Source organism: Macaca thibetana, chromosome 11 (assembly GCF_024542745.1).
Source record: "Macaca thibetana thibetana isolate TM-01 chromosome 11, ASM2454274v1, whole genome shotgun sequence".
In the NCBI taxonomy this organism is placed as follows: Eukaryota; Metazoa; Chordata; class Mammalia; order Primates; family Cercopithecidae; genus Macaca; species Macaca thibetana.
In genome coordinates this window covers 9,883,334-9,906,531 of record NC_065588.1, presented here as the reverse complement: position 1 = coordinate 9,906,531, position 23,198 = coordinate 9,883,334, and the positions used below count along the sequence as shown (strand labels likewise).

At 37.5% G+C, this 23,198-nt stretch overlaps 1 pseudogene; it reads left to right on the top strand.

Annotated features, from left to right (window-relative positions):
• The first annotated feature begins 2,378 nt into the window (after positions 1 to 2,378).
• LOC126930111 (C-type lectin-like domain family 1) lies at positions 2,379 to 21,772 on the top strand (annotated as a pseudogene).
• Positions 21,773 to 23,198: the final 1,426 nt, after the last annotated feature.

Here is a 23,198-nt window from a genome sequence, read left to right as displayed (position 1 = left end):
AATCTTTGTTTACAATAACATCAAAAATAAGAAAATAAAGAATAAGTTTAATAACAGAAGTGTAAGAGTCATTCTGTGTACAATGCAAACCATCTTTGAAATAGATTAAGGAATATCTAAATAAAGGAGAGATTCTGTATTTATGGACTGAAAAAATTATTATTACTCAGTTTGCAGTATTCCCAAAATTGATCTGATGAATCCTAGCTGCGTTTTTATGGCAGAAACTGACATACTTATCCTAATTTTTTAACACTCTACATGCTAGTAATTTTTTTTACTTTTATACAACTAGATCATCAGTCTTATTTCTTTTTCTTTCTTTCTTTTTTTTTTTTTTTTTTTTGGTGACGGAGTCTTGCACTGTCTCCAGGGCTGGAGTGCAATGGCTCCATCTAAGCTCACTGCAACCTCTGCCTCCTGAGTTCAAGCCATTCTTCTGCCTCAGCCTCCCGAGTAGCTGGGATTACAGGCCTGTGCCACCACACCCGACTAATTTTTTATATTTTTAGCAGAGACGGGATTTCACTATGTTGGCCAGGCTGGTCTTGAGCTCCTGACTTCATGATCCGCCCGTCTTGGCCTCCCAAAGTGCTGGGATTACAGGCATGAGCCATGGCCCATCAGTCATATTTTTCATATGAATAAAAGTCTACTTTTTAGTGAAAAATGATTATTCTCATTCTGGAAAACTCTTATAGCCTAATTATAACATTCAGCATAGCATAACTGATTTGGTAATTCAACATATAATTACTGAGTGACTGTTATGTTTCACACAAAACTAAGCGATGAAAATAAAAATAATAAAATGTGAGTCTTACCCTCAAAATCTAGACTGCATAACTGAACTACGGCATGGATTTAGAACTCAGTTATCACTCTTAAAATGTACTAGTTATACCTTTGGGAGGCAGAGGCGGGCAGATCACGAGATCAGGAGATCGAAACGATGGTGAAATCCAGGCTCTACTAAAAATACAAAATATTAGCCAGGCGTGGTGGCGGGCACCTGTAGTCCCAGCTACTCGGGAGGCTGAGGCAGGAGAATGGAGTGAACCCGGGAGGCGGAGCTTGCAGTGAGCTGAGATCACGCCCCTGCACTCCAGCCTGGGCAACAGAACGAGACCCCACCTCAAAAAAAAAAAAGTACTGGTTATGCAACCACCTGCAGATAATAAAACCTCTAAAAGTCAGTTTTTCATGTATAAAATGGAGATCAAAATGTAGTAGGTATTGTCTAGTCACATACAAACAGTTAAAACAGCCCAGAAAAGGGAGAGTGTCATGGCAGTGTCATGGCAGTCTTAAGAGAGAGAGGTCAGTGCTCAAGCCTCATCCAGGGTCAGAAGCTGGTCTTTATACTGAGGAATCCCTAAATGCCACAAAGCCAGGATCTGTTCTCTAGTTATTTAATTAACCTAAGTTAAATTTCTTGGATGAGGGGTAGGGATGAGGTGATTGCAGTTTAGATTAATTCTGTAGAAAGCACTTGAGTGGGTATGGAGTAAACCAGTTTTTCCATATGCAGATTTCCAGTTAATCTACTGGTCATAAGCTACTGGATCCTGCCATTTTTCATATCTGACATTTCTGAGTTCTATGTCCTATGACGGTTTCACAGGTGGCTAGGCTCTCCTCCATTATTTCCCTCTGTATGGTTTTGGCTGCATTTTTCTCTCATTTTACTTCTTCATCAATGATCACATCTCCATCTACTCTCCATTTTCCAGGAATTCATTGAAATTTTTCATCAACTAATAGAACCCTGAGCCTTTCTGTGTTATTGTTTTAGACTTACAAATTTTTATTCACTTAATACAATTTTGGTGGAATTTTAGAAGAAATAGGAGATAAAATCTATGTTTGCTGTGTTGTATTCAATGGTAAATTTCTGAACACCTCATTTTAAAATTAGTTTTTTTTTCTTTTATGCCATTATCTTGAATTATTTTAACAGAGTTATTTCTGTTTCTTAAATATATATTTTTTAGTTCAGAAGTCCTCTGCATAATTCATGTTTTACCTCAGTTTAATGTTAATATTATAAAGCATACAGGAAAGCAAATAGCTTTCAGAATATTTAAGGTACTATCTAGATATACAATGCATTTCGAGAGGAGGATAAAAGACCTAGTGCCGCTTTCTGTGACTTTCATAATAAAATCTCTTCTTTTTCTTGTTCTGTTTCCCAAACAGCTATCCTACTTTGGAGAAGATGCTGGATACTCAGAGTTTCTGCCAGAGAATATAGGCCTGAACTAAAAGAGGAAGTGGCCTATAGAAGAAAACGATGAGCTATCTTCTGTGGTATTAATAAAAGTTAAAAGCATTTCAAGTTTAGGCAGAAAACTAACTGAAAAACAAGAACCTACTCTATGGTTAGTAATTTCTTTCATGTCATACAAGTATTCAGGAAATCTGCTACCCTGATTAGTAAGACTGAACACATTGGTTTTGTCATTTATTCATGGAGGAAGTCCACCACCCACTTGGGGAGCAGAAGGAAATCTGTCATCTCAATTTACTTAACTTACCAGAAGTTTCTTTGCAGAAATATGACTGTTCCTTCAGTGGGACATCATTTGTGGGCTTCTGTCTCTTTTTGGTCTATGCGCTGGCTGGAGATGTAGTCTATGCTGACATCAAAACTGTCAGGACTTCCCCATTAGAACTCCCGTCTCCACTTCAGAGATCTGGTAAGCTGGATTTAGGGTGCCTTTTAGAATTAAAATTTTACTAGTAATCTCCTTTATTTCTATCCTGTGTCTCTATTTGCCAAACTGAAAATAGGAGACTAGATTCAAAGCAAAATTCATTGAATGTTAAGAATAAGAGTGAATGTTTTTAATGAAGCAAAATGTCTGGTTCATAAAATAAATTGTAACTTTGATTTTAATATGTAGAACTTTGCCTCTGTTTTCGCAGCCTTTCTATTTCTTGATTTCTTGTGATGAATGTTTATATTCACACAGCAACTTCTAGCGGGATCACCCCTTTCTGCTCTACAGCTTTGCTCACTCTCAATCAAATCTGTCCTTTTAACATAATACGATAAATTCATCTCCACTGGGAAAAATACCTGTGGCAATTTACTCACATTGTTATTTATTCTTTTACAATATCAATAGGATAAAAATGTTAAACTAACTTAAGAAAACATGAAATGTTAGATTTAATTTTATAAAGGCTAGAATTAATGACTAGGTAATTGAATATTTCTGGAACCAGAGGAGATAAGCATATGCCTCAACTTAACATGGTGCCTTCATCACAAAACCCCCTCAAAAATTATAGATTTCCATAGCCAGTGTCTTTTCTATTCCCTGAAGTATTAAGGAAATTTCTTTGTCATGTTACAGTTCCATTCTCTGCTCTAGGGTAAGAATTTTTGTATCATAGAGTTTATATAGGTGTTTTAAATAATTTAAGGTTCCTCCTTTGCATTTGCCCTTGTGGAATGAATCTGATATTTTGTTTGTCCGTATTTCCAAGGAATGTATTTCTTCTTTATATTTTCAAAAGTTTATATTTATCAAATGAATCCAGTGTGTGCCCTTTTCTGGTCATAAAAGCATCTTGTTTCTTGTTTTAAACCTTACCTCTCTATTTTGCCCAGCAGAGGCTAACTTACTTTCTTTTCTTCCAGCTTAGGTGCTTTCATTTCCTATGAAATAGTGAAACATAATTTGAAAAATAACATGGACTACAACTGCAGTCTCATTCCCCTGTGCTTCAAAAATATCCTGCAATTAGTTTCTTTTTTCTAGAGGTTATTTTACTCAGTTTAAGCAAGAAAACCAATAGTTTTGATTCTGCATTCCAGGGTTTAATTGCCTTTCTGTTTATGGTTTGAACTTTTATAAATAAAACCTTGTTCTTCTTCCCAGTTTAGGGATTTGGGGACGACATCTTTTAATGTGATCTAGTTCAATCTTATAATGTTAAAAATGAGAAAACGAACTATATGAAGATGAAATTACCTACCTATAGTCATGCTTATGACCAGAAGTCACATATCATATTGTTCTTGTGCTGTGTATGTGTGGTGTTAGATAAATGCAACTTTTGTTCTCACGTGTCACATCATCATCGAGGGAAAGAGTTGTTGGGTAGATTAGATTTTTGTTATCTTACATACAGAGTCCTACACAATCGTTCCTGATGTCTTCTAACTTCCTAACTTTCTCTGATTTTGCTGTGGCTACTGGCCTTTTCTTTGCTCCTAAAGGTTATCATATTTCTTGCCATTTCAGAGGCTGAAAATGCTGAATCTTTCTACCTAATCTATGAATCTTTGTGTTTCTAGCACCTCACACAGTACCAAATATAGAGCAGGAAATTAACAGATGCTTGATAAGTAAAATAATTTATAAATGGTTGAATAAATAAATGAATCTCATTAGACGATGAATGTTCATTGGTTCTCCAAGATACAAAGCATAAGGGAATGTCACCAGGAAGCTTAGCAGGACATCAGTGAGAGGTTGTGCTTGAACTAAGAATATCCCAGAAATTTATGCTTGGCTTAAATCTTACTTTGGAGGCCTAAAAGAGTGATCAATATCTTTTATGTTAGTCTTTTTATGAAATCTACAATTTTATTCTCCTAAATTGAGGGGTCCATAATTTCAGTTCTTCATATTAGTAACATGTGTAGTGGCCAGGCACAATGGCTCACGCCTGTAATCCCAACACTTTGGGATGCCGAGGCAGGAGGATCGCTTGAGCCCATGAGATTGAGACCAGCCTGGGCAACACAGAGAGACCTCATGCCTACCCAAAATTTTAAAAATGAACACGGTGACACGTGCCTGTAGTCACAGCTACTCAGGAGGCTGAGGCAGTAAGATTGCTTGAACCTGGGATGTGGAGGCTGCAGTGAGCCATGATCATGCCACTGCACTCTAGCCTGGGCAACAGAACAAAAGCCTGTCAAAAAAAAAGGAAAGAAAGGAAAAAAAAAAAAAGAAAAGAAAGGAAAAAAAAAAAAGGAAACGTAGAGTGATATCACCACATTCTTTCTGTGAGTGACTTGACTCCTACAATTTTGACTGTTTTGTCTGATGAGTGAAAATATGTGGACTTCTTTTGATGTTTTGAAAATTAATAAATTCTTATTAAAGATGTTTTAATTAATAACAATAATAACTAGAACATGAAACAATGCACTCAATAATAATCTACCAAATAAACATTCCACTTAATCAGTCTTGATATGATTATATTTCAATATCAGCTATTTTCAGTACTTTTCAGTACTTTCTCAGTGTATTGTGTGTTTATGTCACGTATCTAGTGGAAACAATGTACTGTAAATTGTATGTACCAGAGACTGTTGTTTTAAACTTTCAGCTTAAAGTTAAATGTACAACTTCTTTTATTTGGTTTATTTATTATCTTTTGAGTACTTCAAATGCAATGAGAAGTGTGGATACCGAAGGCAGCACTAGTCTGGTAGTCAAGAGACCTGAGGTTAGATATCAGCTCTGCTCTCAAGTAACTGTGTGACTGTGAACTTGAATATATCCATTTTAACACATGGGTATTGTGTTAAAATAATCGCTAACATTTCTTTTATGTTTAAATGTATGATTTTGTGGAATTACAATGATCTATCACAGGAAATGGATACATTATGTAAGCGGAGAAACAGAAAAGATCAACTCAAATTAGTGGGGTTGTCAATAAGCTTATTAGAGAATCTTGAGAGTTCCACAGTCTGATGTTTCCACAGACAAAACATCTTCTTAAAAAGTTTCTCTAGAATGCAACATTGTTCATGGATATTCTAGAGACCCAGGACCTGTTTTCAAAAACCCAGAGAGGCCAGGCACAGTGGCTCACACCTATAATCCCAGCACTTTGGGAGTCCGAGGTGGACAGATCACGAGGTCAGGAGATTGAGACCATCCTGGCTAACACGGTGAAACCCTATCTCTACTAAAAATACAAAAAAATTAGCCGGACCTGGTGGTGGGCGCCTGTAGTCCCGGCTACTCCAGAGGCTGAAGCAGGAGGATGGCTGAACTCGGGAGGGGGAGCTTGCAGTGAGCGGAGATCCTGCAGACTCCTCCGTCTGAAAAAAAAAAAAAAAAAAAAAAAAAGGCAGAGACACAGACAGTGATCATAAGTAAGATCAATACTGGGGAATGTATACAGTGAATCCACAAGGAAAAAATCATATTTATTCAAACCAGAGAACACACGCATATGTGTGCTTTGTGTTGAAAAAAAAAAAAAAAAGAAGAAGAAGAAGCTGGGTCTACATATTTCAAAGGAAAGTAACTCAGGAACATGATAGGTGAGAAAGTTTATTTGGTCCTCTCCTATCTCTTACCATCTAAGGAACTACCTGCTGGGTTTACTAGGGAAATCTATGCAATTTTGTAGATTCTCACCACCATGGAATTGTCCTTGACGTTGGATGTGCAATAATATTATCCTTCTGGTAACAGTAATCGTACTGAATATTTTGGGTAAGTAATTACTAATATTATTTGTTCATCTCAAGGTATTATTTTTCTCATAACTTGTTGTAACTGTGTTTCCTATTTAAATGGTTCCTAAAAATATGATACGACTTCACAAAAAGTGTAAAATTTCATACACAACTAAAATTAGAGATTTTCTATAGAATTTCACCATGTGATAAAATATAATAAATTCATCTCAATGATAAAAGAGAAGTGATGCCAAGATTAGTTGTTTATTTTATGATCAAGATCATGCAGTGAATTTCCTAGTGCAGTCTGATATTGGGATATACACAGATGTCTCTGAAAGCATGTTCAGAAGAAAGCAAATTAAATTATGACTTGTATTTCTGTATGCTTATTTATATTAACTACTCCTAAGCATCATCAATCTTGTGGCAACAGGTGAGAAATTTTTCTACAATAAATCAATTCAATTGAGCATTATAAATTTATACTAATGTACTTTGGACATAGCCAAATATAGCCCAATTATTCATACGGCAATTATTTTAATGTTTTGTTGAATAAATGCTTGGGGAAAAGTTCTTTACAAATATCTACAGAACAGAGATAATATACAGATGATACACATTCCAAGTAATTCAGACTTCCAGATTAAACTAAACCCTAGAAAGGGTCAATGCAGCGTCTATGTGACTGAATCTTAGAGAATTATGTTAGTAAGTTATGAACGGCATTATCTATTACAGGTAAATAAGCAGAGTTGTAGAACTTTAGAACTAGAAGGGACTCCAGAAATCAGCAAAGTCTAGTTTAGATGGGCAGTCTGAAGCCCAGAGAGATAAGTGGTTTAACTACTTTAATGTAACTAGCCAATAGACTAATTAGGGCTATAAAATGGGGGTAGGGGGAGCAAAAATAATTAGCATTAAAAATCCCTACTCCTTTTCATTATGTTAAGGTAATAGAATTACCTTACTAAATAGTTTTAAAATATTACGTTACTAAAATAGTTTTTTAGCAAAACAGATTTTTTTGCTACTAAAATTGATGTTACTCATAGATTTCAAAGACAAAGCATCTTCTTAAAAAGTTTCTCTAGAATGCAACATTGTTCATGGATATTCTAGAGACCCAGGACCTGTTTTCAAACCCCAGCTGCATCACTAATAAAATTCTTGCATTGGATACACTATATTATGACGTATATATGTTGAAGGATTAAAAGTACTCTGTATCAACATAAGAATTAGAGATTATATATTTAATACATTAAATGAATTAAATATATTGTGAATATGGTATCTTGTGTTAATGCCTGGCAAATGGCAAGCACTATTAAATATTTACTTTTATTACTTTCAGATATGTTTATGTGGTTTTAGATGGTCAATACTAATAACCTAATATACATTGCTGTGAGACTATAAATTATCAAAGATAATTTCAGTTAAATGGCCAGCAGAAAGACAAATATTTTCTTCATTGCAGAAAAAAACTACTCTGGGCTAACTCTATCTCATACATGCAGCATTTATATGCAGAATCTCAAAGGAACAAATCATTAGCCAAAGCCAAAACATACAAAACATCAACCAGGTGACACCTGATATAATCACCAAGAACTCACTAAACACAAACGATCTAAATATGAGTCATATTCAGAGCTGAACATTTTGTGCTTATTAAAGTAATTATGACAGTTCCAGGAAAAAATTCAGGTGCTTATTCTTCTGGTCATATTTTTCCAATTCTTTTAAAGTTAACATTGCTAAGGTTAATAAGAGTGCAAAGGAGACTCTAAATCTTGGAAAAAGTAGTTATGTTTTTCTCTTGTTTTTTTTTTTTTTTTTTTTTTTGAGACGGAGTCTTGCTCTGTCCCCAAGGCTGGAGTGCAGTGGCAGGATCTCCGCTCACTGCAAGCTCCACTTGGCGGGTTCACACCATTCTCCTGTCTCAGCCTCCCGAGTAGCTGGGACCACAGGTGCCCACCACCAAGCCCAGCTAATTTTTTGTATTTTTAGTAGAGACGGGGTTTCACCGTGTTTGCCAGGATGGTCTCGATCTCCTGACCTCGTGATCCACCCGCCTCGGCCTCCCAAAGTGCTGGGATTACAGCCGTGAGCCACTGCGCCCCGCCTTTCTCTTAAATTTTTAATCATTTAACTTTTGATATGGAATTTCCGTATTATTGGACTTCATGGAATAACTACAAACTAAAGGTTCTGGGCTTTGCATCTAATTGGAAAAACATGTTTCTTCTTTCATTAGTTGCCTAGTTCAACACTGCGTGACATACTATTCATTATCCAATACTAAATTGTATAATGAGCCCAGAGAGAAAAACTGAACTGGAGAAAACAAATATGGAACAATCACCTCAATAGGTAATGTTATTTTGTATTGCCAAATTCCTGAGTAACCAAGCATGAACAGTAGCCCTGATTTTCTTTGACAATATCTGAATAGAAGAGAAACTTCTCTATCACAATAGACCGATGGTTTAGATCATTGCTTTTGATGGACTCATTACAATTATGATAAAAATATGAATATGTAAAAGGACAAGGCAAAATGAGACAAATGAGCTTATACCATAAGTTTTAAATGAATTTAAAAGTATTTCATTGAAATAACTGTATTTTATTTTGTTTTTTATTGGGGTATGTGCAAGTACAGGTTAGGGTTAAAATTTCTTTCGCTTAAAATTCATGGTCATTGCAGATGGTTTTTCAATTTTTTAGTGTTATTACATATTTAGAATTTTAAATGGTAATTTTGTTAGTCTTTCTTTTGCTCTCTCATATGAATGTATTTGCATATTTTAAAAGTCATTAGATGGCCTTTATATTTTCTTAGATTATTTGATTTTAATATTTTAATTTACATTTTAATTCTGTATTGAAACATTATATATCTTTTCACAACAATTATATTAGAATAACTTATTCATCATGTCCAAATTATAACCTAGAATCAAATTCTGAGGATTCATTAAGACTTTAAATTGGATTTTGATGCTCCCAAGCCCCCTCAATCACAATCTAAAGACTATGTCATACAACATAAGTTAATATTTTTCTTAACTTTGTGAGACATTATCCCCAAAGCAAAAGCACTTTCTTGTAGTCCTTATATCTGTGACACAGGGAGATAATAAATAAAGCTCTGGCTTTAAATGCTTCCAAATCTGTTTTCTTACCCTTATTCTATTGTTATAGATGGATGAGGTACCTCTCCTAAGGTTCTACTTTCAACTGATTAGGAAAGTACATCAAATCTAAATGTGTTTGATCTTAAAATAGCAAAATAGACTTAAAATATCTAAAGTAAAACATAGTTGATGTATTCAACCATCATTCCAAATTCTTTCTCTACTTTCTCTTTGTTTTCTTTCTGGGACTCAAATTAGATGTGCAGTGGGTCTCTGCTTTCTATCCTCCATTTCACCTAACTTCACCTTTGTCCCTGTCAATTTGTGCTGAATTCTTAGCAATATTTTCAGATATATCTTTAAATTCACTAATTATCCCTTTTCCTGTGCCTAATCTGCTCTCATTCACTGAGTTTTTAATTTCAATGATAAGAGTTTTTGATTCTAGGGATGTATTTTCAAACTTACTGACTTTTGATTTTTTTTGTTATGTGATCAGTTTTTATTTCTTTTATTTCTTAAAATGATTTAAACATTATTTTTCATAATACATAGGATTATTCAAATATCTAAAGTCCTTGGTGACCAAATTCATTCTTTGGATTTCCTATTGATATGTTGGCTTGTTTCCTGAAGTGTTTGATGATTTTTTAAAATTGGTTGACCTCAATAATGGGATTCATAAGGAAAAATTAAGGATGATTTCTTCCAGAGATTAATTGCATTTTCACCTTTAAGAGGGCAGAGTGTAGCTAATGATTTGGATGTCTTGAGGCCCTTTTTAAGGTTTCAGACTGATGAAAATCTCATTGATTTCTTCCATCACCTTTCAGTAACCAAGAGCTTGTTCTTAGAATCCCAGCACCAATATATAGATTATTACTGTGAAGGGCCACCTTGCCCTCTGAACTCATTTACCAAATGCTGCTCCCCATTCTGCTTCTAGCTAAGTGCCTTCCATTAGCGATTTCCTCATTTCTTACAAGGAAAGCAATATGTTTAACCTAATTATTTCAGGTTATAATTGTCCCGTAGGGAAAACATCTTCAAAGAAACAACAGTGTTGCTTCTCCTAAAGTTGTTTCTTTGCATGCCCTAACACGTTTGTATGCCTTAAAGTTCCTGAACTATACAAAACAAAGTTGCTATTTGACAGACTATAAATAAACTATTATTTAGCTATCTTGTTCTACTTTAGAAATCATTTTTTATATTCTATGATATAAAAATATTTGAGAAACACTGCTTCCAGCTATCTAGTCTATCAGAGAAGTGAAAATGTAGTTTTTATAGTTTTCGTTAAATATGTCCTAAAATTTTTCAGCTACATAGTTGCTCTACCTTTCACCATAATTATACACTTATTCAGAAAGGGTTTGATTTAGGTACATTACATCAGTCTGAGAAAGAACTTTGTAAGCTGGGCAACGGTATGAACTTAATTTGTAAGCAAGACCAAATGTCTTTTGAAGATATGTTGTATATCTTATACTTTTATGCTTATCCAGATGTCTGCCATTTTTTATGTTCTTCCTTGAATATTCAAGTTTTCATTTAGAAACATTGCCCATCAGCCTGAAAACTTCTTTTAACATTAGCTATAGTGATTATCTGCTGTCAAGGGGTTCTTTGCATTTTCTGAAAATGCCTTAAATTTCCCACAATTTTTGGAAGATTTTTCACTGGATATAGAATACTTCGTTGACAGTTACTTTTTCCTTTGACAATTTAAAGATATTTTTTACTGTATTCTAGCCCCTATAGTTTATAATGAGGATGATGAAGGATTTTTGCATAATTGTTTTCCTGCAGGTAATGTGCAAAAACTGTCTTCAAGATTTTTATTTTTGTCTTTTAAGGAGTTTGACTGTCTTATTCATACATATACATTTCTTAATATTTACCCTGCTTAGGCTTTGCTGAAGTTCTTGAATGTGTAAATTTATAGATTTAAGCAATTTGGAAAAAAAAATTAATTATATCTTCAACCTGTTTTGCCTTCTTCTTTCTCTTCTCTTGAGTTTTGGGACTTCAATTCTATGGATGTCATATGTTTTAACATTATTCCACAAGTCCTTGAGGTTCTAAAAATTTTCCAACATTTTTCTTCATATTGGACAGTTTCAAGTTCGATAACTTGTTTTCCTGTTAAATCTTGCTTTTAAGTATATCCAGAGACGGTTTTTATGTAAAATATTTTACTATATTTCTCATCCTAAATTTCATTTGGCTCTTTTTTCCTACTGTCCTTCTTTGCTGAGGTATCCTATTTTTTCATTATTTGCAAGCGTATTTTCTATTATGTCATTAAGCACAGTTACAATAGCTGCTTAAAAATATTTGCCTGGTACTTCTAATTTCTGCATCATCCTTATATTGGGCTGCACTGATTGTCCTTTTCCTTTAGAATTGGTCATATTTTTCTGGTTTTTCATGTAAGGCATTTGAGATTATATACTGTACACTGTAAAAATTATATTGAGAAGTCTCTGTTTTCTCATATATTTCTCCAAAAAAAGTGAAAGTGTTGACTTTCCTTTCTTTCTTGTTTTTTTTGTTTTTTTGTTTTTTTGGTTTTTTTTTAATGGAGTTGCTCTGTCACCAGGGTTGGGGTACAGTGACATGATCTGGGCTCACTGCAACCTTTGCCTCCCAGACTCAAGCAAGTATCTTGCCTCAGCCTTCCGAGTAGCTGGGGTTACAGGCACATGCCACCGTGACTGGCTACTTTTTTGTGTCTTTTGTAGAGAAGGGATTTTGCAGTGTTGGCCAGATTGGTCTCAAAATGCCTCAAGCAATCTGCTTGCCTCAGCCTCCCAAAGTGTTAGGATTACAGACATGAGCCATTGCACCTGGCCAATTTTCCTTCCTTAGCAAGCAACTGGTGTAGTTGGACTTAAATTTAAATCTCTATCTTTGGGGCAGCAGGTCAAATCTCAGTCCAGTTCTCTTGTTCTTACTGTAACCTGGCTTGTGCTTGCATCAGTCAGAGATTTGGGGGAAAAAGTATACACACAAGTTAGAGCACCCCCTTTATGTTTTTGATTTTATGGAATTGATTCTTCATTTTCAGCATCTGCGGTTTCTTCTAACTCTGTTCTCCGGTTATTCAGGTTAGAAAGGCTGCAGGTTTATTAATGACGTTTTACGCACTCTACATGGGACTAAAATTGGCCTAAGGCTAACAATTGTAAAAATGATAAACTTTTGCCCTGCCATACCTTCTTTGAAGTGTCATCCCCCCTCCAGGATCTGTCTGGCTTTGTTTACTTTCAATGACTTCAGGTCGTGTATGTGTGTATGTGTGTGTGTGTGTGTCTGTCTGTGTAAAGAATATTTATTTACAGGAATACTAAATTATTGGTATATCTAGAATACCCTGTATCATCATCTAAATTTGCTGGGAAATATTATAAATTAGAACTAGCTGTTAAGAGCACATTTTTAGATGTCAAGATCCTTTTGTGTGATAGTAGAGATGAATCTATTTGATTGTGGGGGACCATCTATAGCACAAATTTTGCCTGTGAGTAACTATTCTAGTGTGATATAAACTCCCAACATTTCTGATGTGCTAGTGGACAACTAATTAAAATTTTTAATTTCGATTTTTCCTTTAAAGTTTTAGTTCCTTGAAGCTTGGATGTTCATTGTTTTATCCTAGTGTCTGGTGCATTTCCTAGCTTATAGAAAACATTATATATATGTGTATTTTTAAAAAATACATACATATATATATTTTTGAGAGGGAGTCTCGCTCTGTCACCCAGGCTGGAGTGCAGTGGTGCAATCTCGGCTCACTGCAAGCTCCATCTCCTGGGTTCACACCCTTCTCCTACCTCAAGCCTCCTGAGTAGCTGGGACTACAGGCACTCACCACCATGCCCGGCTGACTTTTTGTATTTTTAGTAGAGACGGGGTTTCACCGCGTTAGCCAGGATGGTCTCGATCTCCTGACCTTGTGATCTGCCTGCTTTGGCCTCCCAGAGTGCTGGGATTACAGGCACCGTGCCTGGCCAAAACATGATATATTTTTAAAAGAATAAATTAAAGGGAAAAAGGATGGATGAGTGAATGAATTAATGAATATACACATGACTTCAATTCTTTTAATTTTTTTTCAAATGTACCTTGGAACAAAGCACATACTTTTTTCAAAGAAAGCTTAGCACATAATATAACCAAATTTGAGACCCTGCAATTAGTATACATCATTAGGATACAGTTTTACATTTCTTTTAATTGCTTATCTTTCTTTCTCCCAGTTTCTTTCAACTTTGCTACTGTCCTTAAATCATGTCCTGCCAAAGACTGGAAAGGTGCATAAGGGAAAATGTCACTGGATTGCTGAAACTAAGAAATCTTGGAACGAAAGTCAAAATGACTATGCCACGAAAAATTCATATCTCATGGTGATTCAAGACATTACTGCTATGGTGAGATTTGACATTGAGAGATGACAGCATCCCCCACATTGGCAGTGAATTTTTTGTGCTACAAACTTGGCGAAAGTATGTGAAAAAAGTTTCAACTTCATGTTCTATTAACTATGAAAATATTAGTTGAATGAATTGTTGAATTACATGATTACCTTCGAGGTTTTTTTTTTTTTTTTCCCTTGGCTAGGAGGAGTGGACATTCATCTTATATTTTATACCTAAGTTCTTGTCTCCAAAGGACCCTCGCTTCTTAGCAGATTCATTTTAAAATTTAAGAGATTGAATATATGCTTTTAGCACCCATGTTTATTGCAACGCTCATAAAGGCTACAGCCAGATATCATGGCAGCTGAAATTAAGGATGATGCTGTGAGAAAGGGAAGGCAGAACAGTATCTCTTACTTAGATTTAGTATTTCCAGAGGATAGCTAACATTTAGCTAACTCTGCCTTAATTTAAATTGAAGTTTTGCTGAATGGAGGTTGGACACTGCTCTAAACCTTCTCAGTGATAAGGTCAACGTGTATGTTAAATTGCAATCTTAAATAAGAGTTCTCAGCATGGGACTCGGTATGTTAGAATCACAAGCTACGCCAACAGCTCAGTTTCTGCAAACCCGATAGCTAGCAGTGCTTTACAAACCTGGTTGAACATCGGTCATCTGACAGAACTTAGAAAAGGGCAGCTGTTGAGACATCTGAGGGAAAAAGTCCCTCCTGAGTTTCACAGAAATCCACACCAAGAAAAACTAAAAGAGAAGTAACCTATTAATATCTTCAGTGAAACTAGCATTACCCCAAATGTCAAACTGCAAGACTCTGTCAGGCGCAGCAAACTATGAGCCAAATCAAGAATGGAATTAGCAATTGATAAGAGACCTTCGTTCTTCTAGAGCTCAATTTTAAAGAGCAAGAAAGAGGAAGCAGGGAGTAACTAAAAAGCATCTAAAAAGAGTGTTCTCGAAGGAATCAACAATAAATAATAGCATGGAGCCATTGCACAATGAATGACTTCACTAAGAATCTCATATATCTGGCTCACGCCTGTAATCCCAGCACTTTGGGAGGCTGAGGCAGGCGGATCACAAGGTCAGGAGATCGAGACCACAGTGAAACCCCGTCTCTACTAAAAATACAAAAAACCAGCCGGGCGAGGTGGCGGCGTCTGTAGTCCCAGCCACTCCGGAGGCTGAGGCAGGAGAATGGCGTGAACCCGGGAGGCGGAGCTTGCAGTGAGCCGAGATCCGGCCATTGCACTCCAGTTTGGGCAACAGAGCGAGACTCCGTCTCAAAAAAAAAAAAAAAAAAAGAATCTTATATATCTCCTGCTCACAATCAAAAGGAAAAATGTGAAAATGTAGAAAAACATGTCTCTCAGCAAACAATAAACCAGATTTAGGAGAATGGTGGTCTAAGACAACACATTTTAACAGAAACTTACCTTCTCCAGTTTAAGCTTTACCTCTTCACATCATTCCTAAGTAAATATATGAGTCAGACCCAACTGTTCCCTTTCAAGAATAAACAAGAATCTAAAAGGAGGCCGGGCGCGGTGGCTCAAGCCTATAATCCCAGCACTTTGGGAGGCCGAGACGGGTGGATCACGAGGTCAGGAGATCGAGACCATCCTGGCTAACACGGTGAAACCCCATCTCTACTAAAAAATACAAAAAACTAGCCGGGCGAGGTGGCGGGCGCCTGTAGTCCCAGCTACTCAGGAGGCTGAGGCAGGAGAATGGCGGGAACCCGGGAGGCGGAGCTTGCAGTGAGCTGAGATCCGGCCACTGCACCCCAGCCTGGACGACAGAGCAAGACTCCGTCTCAAAAAAAAAAAAAGAATCTAAAAGGAATTAGTGTATGATTTATGCATAAGCATGTCCCTTTCTAAACACCTTCCCCCCCAAAAAAGTGAAAAACAGATAAAAGGTTACAAGAACATTTACTCCAAGAAATATAAAATCATTTTCTAGCAATTATTCTCAAGTTCTCAAGTAAGTTAAAGTTAAAATGGCAAAAAAAAAAAAAAAAAAAAAAAAAGGATTATTAGTCCATCCAGGGTATCCAAGTGTCATCATGTGGCAAATAAAATAAGAAGTATGAAGGAAAAAGGAGAAGGAGGGCAGAGAGGCAGGGAAAGAGGCATAAAAAGAAGTAAGGGAGATGTATGGCTTTCACTTCCATGCTGCAGATATCTCAGAGAAATGCTGCTACCCCTTGTATAATGGAAAATAGCCAAATTAACTTCTCAGTATTTTTCAAATCCATTGAAGAATGAACTTTGTAGAACAACCAACTGGCCAAAATCTATGGTGATAGGCACATGCGAGAGAGAGGAGACACATCTCACTTATTTAGGATAGAGAAATCCAACACCAGATTCCAGTAAGAATTCAGCCAGTATAATTGAAAGATGGATTAGGGCTAAGTGTAGGGTGGCAGAACAGTGTGAAGCTCCTGGGGTCTGCAGAGATTAGAGAATCCCACCACCTCGCCCAGGCTATTTCTCTACAAACTCCACCAGACTCTCACAGAAATGATGAGAAAGAAGCAGAAATTCTTCGTATCCATTGTGATGCAGACCTGGAGAGAGAAAACAGTGATAATACAGAGGTGGCGGCTGGACAAGGTGGCTCATACCTGTAATCTCAGCACTTGGGGGGCCGAGGTGGTCAGATAACCTGAGGTTGGGAGTTCGAGACCAGACTGACTGACATGGAGAAACCCCGTCTCTACTAAAAAATACAAAATTAGCCTGGCGTGGTGGTGCATGCCTGTAATCCCAGCTACTCGGGAGGCTGAGGCAGGAGAATTGCTTGAACCCGGGAGGCGGAGGTGGCAGTGAGCCAAGATCTCAGCCATTGCACTCCAGCCTGGGCAACAAGAGTGAAACTCCATCTAAAAAAAAAAAAAAAAAAATACAGAGATGGCATGAAATTCCACAGAGCACCTTCTCCCCTGTCTGCTATCTACACAATAAAATAAAAGACCTACTGTGTGTGCTGGGGAGAAGGGCAACAAACATCTCTGCGCTTAGGGAACTGGGGGAACAGCATTGCAGGTGGGAGAAAGAGCCAAAACACAAAATCTACTCTTGTAAGAGGGGCAGGAATACACACTGGACCAACGACTATATCCAGGGTAGGGGCAGAGACCTGAGCAGGCCAGGTACTAACATTACAGGCACTCACTCAGTGCATAAGACTGAATTCCAGTGAGAACAGCAATCTTCCCTTCCACTCACTGCCTTGTACTACCAAGACAGCATTTTCAGAAAAGGAGTGAAAGAGAATGCTGCTGGAAGAGAAAAAGAAGAGAAATCAGAATGTGCCAAGTAATCTTCTCCAAGGCACTGCGCAAATGGAAAGTAAAATGCCCAGGATGAAGAAGATATTTTTCTGGCAAACAAATCTCCAGATTAAACACCAGCTATCATTACAGGAATTTAAAGTGTGTGAAACAATGAGGATAATCACAGCAAGAACAAATCACAAACCCAAACCAACTCTTTTTAGTTTGGTTGTATTTTTAGAGACGGGATCTCACTGTGTCTCACCCAGGCTGACTGCAGTCATGTGATTATAGCCCACTTGAACTCCTGGGCTTAAGGGATCCACTCTCCCAGCCTCCAGAAGGCCATGCACCACCACATTCTGCTTATTTATTTATTTAGAGATGGGCATCTAGTTATGTTGCCCAGGCTGTTCTCTTTTTTGCTCCTTTTTTTTTTTTTTTTTTTTCTTTTTTGAGACAGAGTCTTGCTCTGTCACCCAGGCCGTAGTGCAGTGGCGCGATCTCAGCTCATTGCAAGCTCTGCCTCCCCGGTTCACGCCGTTCTCCTGCCTCAGCCTCCCGATTCGCTGGGACTACAGACACCTGCCAGCACGCCCGGCTAATTTTTTGTATTTTTAGTAGAGTTGGGGTTTCACCGTGTTAGCCAGGATGGTCTCAATCTCCTGACCTTGTGATCTGCCCACCTCGGCCTCCCAAAGTACTGGGATTACAAGCGTGAGCCACCATGCCCCGCCTAGGCTGTTCTCAAACTCCTGGACTCAAGGGTTCCTCCCACGGCAGCGTCATGAACAGTTGCTATATTACAGGCTTGAGCCACTGCACCTGGCTCCAACTCTTAATGATTAACTCAAACCCCACATTAAAGACCTAGGAGAAGGACCTGTGTGCTCACTTCCAAGTACAAAAGCATTTTAATTCAATTCCCACTGTCCTAGACGAGATGAAGATGTACAACTTTCAACAAACAAGTAAGAGGTATATGAAAAGACACACATACAAAAATGCCCAAGACACTCCTGAGAATAAAGAGGGGCATTACATAATGATAAAGGAGTTGTATTAATATGCTAGGGCTGTTTCAATAAAGTATCACAGACTAGGTAGCTGAAGCAACAGAAACTTATTTTTCACAGCTAAAGCCTAGAAGTCCAAGATCGAGATTGTTGGCAGGTTTGGTTTCTTCTGAGACATCTCTCCTTGGTTTTCAGATGATCACCTTTTTGCTGTACCTTCAAATGGCATCTTTTCAATGTCTGTACATCTCTGATGTCTCTCTATGTAAATTTCTTCTTGTAAGGACGTTGTCAGATTGGATTAGGGCCCACCCCAATGGCCTCACTGTAAGTAAATGACATCTTTAAAGGTTGTGTCTCCAAATACAGTCACATTCTGAGATACTGAGGGTTTAGGACTTCAAAATATGAATTTTGGAGTAGAACAATCCAGCCCATAATATTCCACTCTCTGGGCCCCACGGCCCATAACAAGGGTCAATTATAAATGTGCATGCACCAAGGTAAAGACTGCAGAACTGAAAGGGAAAATGGACAAATTCACAATTGTAGCTGGAGACGTAAACCCCTCTTTAAGTAACTAATTAAACTAATAGACAAAAAGAAAAAATAGTAAGGAAACAGAAGAACTAAACAACACTCTCAACCAACTGGATTTAATTGACATTATTGGAAACTCTGTACAACAACAGGGATTATACATTCTTTTCAAGTGCACATGAAATGTTCATGTGGATCATATCTGGGGACATAAAAATCTGATATTTACAAATATGGAAAATATAGATATATAAAATGTATATCTCAAATCATAATAAACTAGAAATTAATAAAAGAAAGAAAGTGCCTAAATATTTAGAAATTAAGCAACAGACTTTTAAATAATGTATAGGCCAAAGAGGAAGAATCAGGGGAAATTTTAAAAATGTATTCTGAGTTGTATAAAAATAACAATATAGGCCGGGCGCGGTGGCTCATGCCTGTAATCCCAGCACTTTGGGAGGCTGAGGCGGGCGAATCACGAGGTCAGGAGATCGAGACCATCCTGGCAAACACGGTGAAACCCCGTTTCTATTAAAAATGCAAAAAAATTAGCCAGGCGTGGTGGCGGGTGCCTGTAGTCCCAGCTTCTCGGGAGGCTGAGGCAGGAGAATGGCATGAATGCGGGAGACAGCAGAGCTTGCAGTGAACGGAGATCGCACCACTGCACTCCAGCCTGGGCGACAGAGTGAGACTCCGTCTCAAAAATAATAAATAAAATAAAAATAAAAAAATAAAAATAACAACATAAAGTATCAAAACTAATGGATTTTAGCTTAAGCAGAGTTTAGAGGGAAATGTATAATATTGAATGCTTATATTTGAAAAGGAGATAATGTAGAATTTATAATCCAAGCATCTACTTAAAGGAAAAAAAAAAAACAAAAAACAGAAAAAGAAGAGCAAGCTAAACCCAAAGCAAGCAGAATGGAAGACTTACACTATTCAATTTCAGGTCTTACTATAAAGCTAAGTTCGTTAAGATCAGGTAGAACTGTCAAAGTAGAGATATATACATGAGTGAAACTGGAAAGATAGGCTCAAAATAGACCCAGGCAAATATAGTCAACTGGTTGTTTTAAACATAGTACAAAGGTAATTCATGCAGGAAAGCTATTATCTCACTTGTATGCCTAATTACTATTTTCCAGCAAATAGCTATAGCACTTAATATGCTAAGTGAATTCAGCTGTAGGTGACTGAGAAGCAAAACAAGCTTAAGCAAGATAAATGTTTACTTATTTTATTGCATCTAAGGTCCTTTCAATTATAAGGTGTAAGATTAATATCAATTAGAAAGCAAAAATAAAGTTGCCCATTAAACTACTGCAAGTCATTGATAAGACGTTTCCAATTCCAAAACATTAGCACTGGGGGAAAACTTGTCTTAGAATATATGCAACAGGTGGTCTCTTTGACATAATTATCTGGATCTGCTACGGGGTTTCTGCTCGTTACGCCCATCATCATTACATGAGTGCCACCACGCCTGGCTAAGTTTTTGCATGTTTAGTAGAGACGGGGTTTCACCGTGTTAGCCAGGATGGTCTCAATCTCCTGACCTCGTGATCCGCCCGCCTCCGCCTCCCAAAGTGCTAGGATTACAGGCGTGAGCCACCGCGCCCAGTTTTGTTTCACTAATTTTCAAACTAAGCTATTTTAAAACACAGAAATACTTCCAGGAATAATAATCATCCAGGACTCGCCGGGTAGAGGGATGGACACAACAATACTTGACATCGTTCATGCTGCTAATGGTTCACCAAGTTCTTAGGATTCAGACCCTGCTAGAGATGTGTCAGTGCTCTGGTTTGCATCCAGCTCACACAAGGACATGGGAGTTGTGGTTTACTTCTCATGTGATTCCAAGATGGAGTCTAGCAAGTGATTCTAGGATGGTCCCATAATAATCCATTCAGTGGTTTTGCCTCAAATGTTTTGGGAATGATATCTCATTATTTTCTTTCTCCTCTCAAATCTAGAAATCCAATCTTTGTTGACATATGCATATAGAAGTTCCTAGACTTCAGTGCTGAGGAGATAGAGGCTACAGGCATCCATATGTCTGCCTCTGGGGTCTTCTCAGGAAGAGGCCTCTGATGAAGAGAAGAAAGCTCTGCTTGATATCCCAGTTTGAGCAAGAGGGATGGGACAAGTTCTTGGCAGCCACCAGCCACCAGGAGATGGCTGAAATAGACAGTCAATTTCCAGGTTATTGGGAAATTCAAGACCAATAAATAGAATCATCTGGAGGTAAACTCTCTGGGACAGTGTTCATCAAGTTGCCATGCCCTGTCTGAGTCAGAGTTAGTGTTAGTCAGAGACACAGTGAAGTCTAAGGAGGATGAGGAAGAGTGACTGGTGATAGCAGATAAAAGAAATATGAATCAGTGGGATAAATGAAGATGACCAAGTTTGGCGAGAAGACAATATCATGAGAGAAGGTGTCCCGAGACAGAGTGAGACACAGATATAGGAACAGGATCCTGGGCCTGCCTGCTCCAGGAAAAGCATGGAAAAGGCAAGTTGTGAGGGCAGAAGACAGTCCCACAAGAACATAAAATACAGTCATGCAAAGGGCTGGGGAGGCAGAACCACAGTGGTGAGAATGAGCCAGAAAGGAGATGTGGGGAGCAAGGACTCATGGCAGAGAAGGCCCAGGTAACCAAGATAAGCAAGTCAACTGTGAAGGTGAGCTAAGAACACATGATGGATGAGTGGAACCCAGGGGCCAGAAAGTCTTTGAAGGCAGAAGATACAAGGCAATTTGTGGGCAGGAGGGAAAAAAGTAGTGAAAATGTGCAGGCCAATGTCAGAGGGGCCTCTGATGGCAGAGAGGAGGCCAATGATGTCAGTAAGGAGTGCTGCAGGAACAGGACCCAATGTGACGTCATGAGAAAATGAGAAAAACTAAGATGATAAGGGAGAATCAGAGCCAAGATCGGAACCAATGATGAAAGTCCTCCAAAGAGAGGTCAGAACAAGAAGATGGAATAAAGGCCAGAACTGGAGAGAGCTCAGCAGTGGAGCTGAGATGATGGAGATGGTAACTGGACCTCTGGAGTGTCAGCTGGGAGAGTGGATGCTGAAGGTAGAGGAGTAAAAAACCAAAAATTTGTGAACGAGAGCTAGAGAAAGGAAGAGAGATTGTTTGATTGATTGAGTGATTGATTGAGTGATTGATTGAATGATGATTGCAAGGAATTGATTTACACAATTGTGAGGGCTGCCTAGGCAAATCCCAAATCACAGGGCATGCCATAGGAAGGACAGATTGGAAACTCTGATAGGAGTTGATGCTTCAGTCTACGGTGGAATTTCTCCTTCCCCAGAAAACCTCAGGACTTTCAACTGATTGGATAAGATCCGCCTACATTATTAGGAATGATCTTTACATACAGTAAACTTATTTGTAGCTGTTAACTATATCTACAAAATACCTTCACAGCAACATCTAGACTGGTGTGTGATTGAATGACTATACTGAAACCTAGCCAAGTCCACATGTAAAACAAATCATCACAGTCCACATGTTGTCAATCTGATACTAATATATAATCTCCTTAAACCATACTTAATCTCCAAATAAAGATGATAACAAAGGCATAATTCTACCTAAAATGACACAACTATCTTGCATGCAACTAAGAATATGCAAAACCTTTCCTCAAAAAAAGGATGCAAAGTCTTTGTGTAACATTCACTCTTCTTGGTAATCATGTAACTGAAATATTGAGATGTAACATTAAATAGCTAAATCTTTCATCCACCCTTCTTCAAAGAGACATATGGCCATGTATCTGGGTGACTGAAAATTTCACTGTATTCCACTAGTGAGAGTAGGAATCTGGCAGATGGCAGGTATACATGTGAAGTTCACTGTTATTAATACATCTTATCTTAAATGATAAAAGGATAAGAAAGAGAGGAAAACAAAAAAATTTGTGCTCTCTCTATATACCATATATCAACAGGTAAATAATATATATGTATATTACTTGAATATACATATATACATATACATATATTTTTATATATGTATATATTCTTTGTATATATACACACAAAAATATATTTTGTATAGACTTTACATATAAATAATATATGCATAGCAAAATAAGAAAGAAATACAACAATTATAGTCCTCATTTCTGCAACAGTTACCTAATCATAGTTGGTACTTATTAATACCTTCCATCAATATGCATTCCGTATTTCCTTTGCCCTCAGCAAGCATCTCAGCTAGCTGTGCTTCTTTGCCTAATGGAGTAACACAAACATTCACTCCTGAAGGGTCTGGACCATCCTGAATTGAATTGTAA